This window comes from Silene latifolia, chromosome Y, assembly GCF_048544455.1.
Source record: "Silene latifolia isolate original U9 population chromosome Y, ASM4854445v1, whole genome shotgun sequence".
Classification (NCBI taxonomy): domain Eukaryota; kingdom Viridiplantae; phylum Streptophyta; class Magnoliopsida; order Caryophyllales; family Caryophyllaceae; genus Silene; species Silene latifolia.
The window spans coordinates 8,467,174-8,469,849 of record NC_133538.1 but is presented as its reverse complement, the minus strand read 5'-3'; positions in this window follow the sequence as shown (position 1 = coordinate 8,469,849).

Here is a 2,676-nt window from a genome sequence, read left to right as displayed (position 1 = left end):
GGAGTGACAGCCTTCCAGGACTATTTTGGTCTCCCACTGCGGAATACACCGTCTGTAGAGACCGTCTGCACATTCCTTAAACAAGTAAGGATCATCCGTATATCTTTTTAGCGTTATACGTAAAACGCTTCTTTTCTTTGATGAGAAAGGTCAAAGCGACTTGCCACTGACAACGAAGTTAGCTATATCTGCATACCAAGGTTCTTGGTCAACAATAGACGATATAACAGCAATTAAAGTATCGTCAGGAAAAGAATCATCAATAGGTAGAGAATCTTCCCCTTCTTGTCGCATCAGTCGCGACAAGTGATCAGCTACAACGTTCTCAGCTCCTTTCTTATCCTTAATCTGCAAATCAAACTCCTGAAGAAGGAGTATCCATCTCAGTAACCGTGGTTTAGCCTCCTTCTTAGCAAGGAGATGCCTCAAAGCTGCATGGTCGGTAAAACGGTGACTTCGACCCAACTAAATAAGTACGAAACTTCTAAGGCATAAACTACAGCTAACAGCTCCTTCTCAGTGGTAGTGTACTTCACTTGAGCCTCATCCAGAGTTCGGCTCGCATAGTAAATAGCATTCAAGGCTTTGTCTTTCCTCTGGCCTAGCACCGCTCCTAGTGCATAATCACTCGCGTCACACATGATCTCAAACGGCAAGTCCCAATTGGGAGGTTGTATGATCGGCGCGGAGATTAAGGCCTGCTTTAACCTGTTAAAAGCGAGAAAGACAAGCGTCGATAAACACAAAAGGGGCATCTTTAAGCAACAGTTTGTGTAAGTGGTTTAGCAATTTTGGAGAAATCCTTGATAAACCGGCGATAAAAACCGGCGTGACCAAGGAAGCTCCTCACCCCTTAACATTAACAGGAGGTGGTAATTCTTTGAATCACTTCCACCTTTGCTTTGTCAACTTCTATTCCCTATCAGAAACTAAGTGCCCTAAGACAACTCCCTCGTTGACCATGAAGTGGCACTTCTCCCAATTCAAAGACAAGGTTAACCTCAATACAGCGCTGCAAAACTTTCTCAAGGTTAGACAGACAGTTAGAAAAATCACTTCCGTATACACTGAAATCGTCCATAAAAACTTCCATGATAGACTCAATATACTCTGAAAATATCCCTATCATACACCTTTGGAAGGTGATGGGGGCATTGCATAAACCAAAAGGCATTGCGATACGCAAAACGCCCTTAGGACGGGTAAATGTAGTCTTAGCCGATCGTGCGGGTGGATAGGGATCCGAAAGAACCCTGAATACCCATCTAAATAGCAGAAAAATTTATGAGAAGCTAACCTTTCTACCATTTGATCAATAAAAGGAAGGGGAAAGTGATCTTTCTTGGTGGCGGCATTTAGCTGTTTGTAGTCTACGCACATCCGCCAACCAGTTACTACTCGAGTAGGAATTAATTCATTCTTCTCATTCTTAACTACAGTTGTCCCTCCTTTCTTCGGGACTACCATCGACCGGGCTTACCCATCTAGAATTACCTACGAATAAATAATACCCGCATCCAGCAGCCTTCATTACCTCGGCCATCACAACATCCCCGCATCTTTCGGTTCAAATTGACGCCGACCCTGTCTGCAAGGTTTGTGATCCTCCTCCAGCTCTATCCCGTGCATACAAATATCGGGACTAATCCCCGTGATATCGTCCAATGAATAGCCCATTGCTTTCTGTTGTTCTTAAGTACGACTAACAAAGAGGTCACCGATCATCACTAAGCTTAGCACTAACAATGACCGGATATCTTTGCTCGTATCGTCTAGAAAAGCATATTTAAGATGAGAAGGAGAGGAGGCTTACGTTCCGGTACCTTTACCTCAATGGAGCAAAGAGGCCGATCATTTGTTCCAATGCTCTCCTTCGTGCTCGTCTAAATCATCAACAAGCAAATCCAACGCAGCGTCATCGTAAATGCCGGGCTATCTGCACACTCATCAAAAAGCATAAGAGCTTCTAGTGGGTCCTTCATAAAAGAACCCGACCAGAAGTCATAAATAGACTCGTCAATGATATCGACCGAATAGCAAGTGTCCTCTATCATTGGGTGGGCTAAAGTACTGGGCAAACTGAATGTGATAGCGTCATCCCCTACTGCAAGAGTCAGACGCCCTTGTCTGACATCAATAACAGCCCCAGCTGTACAAAGGAATGGTCTTCCTAAGATAATTTGGGTCCGGGTGTCCTCAGCTATATCCAAAACAATGAAATCTACTGGGATGTAAAGCTTGCCTATTTTCACAGGCACATCCTCCAGGACACCTAAGGGTCTCCTAACAGATCTATCGGCCATCTGTAGGGTAATGTTAGTCACCTTGAAATGACTCATCTTCAATTTCTTGCAGACAGGAAGGGGCATGACACTAACACTGGCACCTAAATCGCAAAGGGCCTTATCAATAACCATATTGCCTATGACACAAGTAATGGAAAAGCTGCCCGGGTCTTTCATTTTTGGAGGGGCCTTATTTAACAGCAAGTTACTAGACTCTTCCATAAATGAAATTGTCTCAAATTCGCTCAAATTCCTCTTACGCGTCACGATATCCTTCATAAACTTAGCGTAAGTGGGTACCTGAGTAACGAGTTCGGAAAAAGGGACAAGATTACTGGAGGTTCTTCACGATGTCCACGAACTTACCGATCGTTGCTCGATCTTTGCGTCC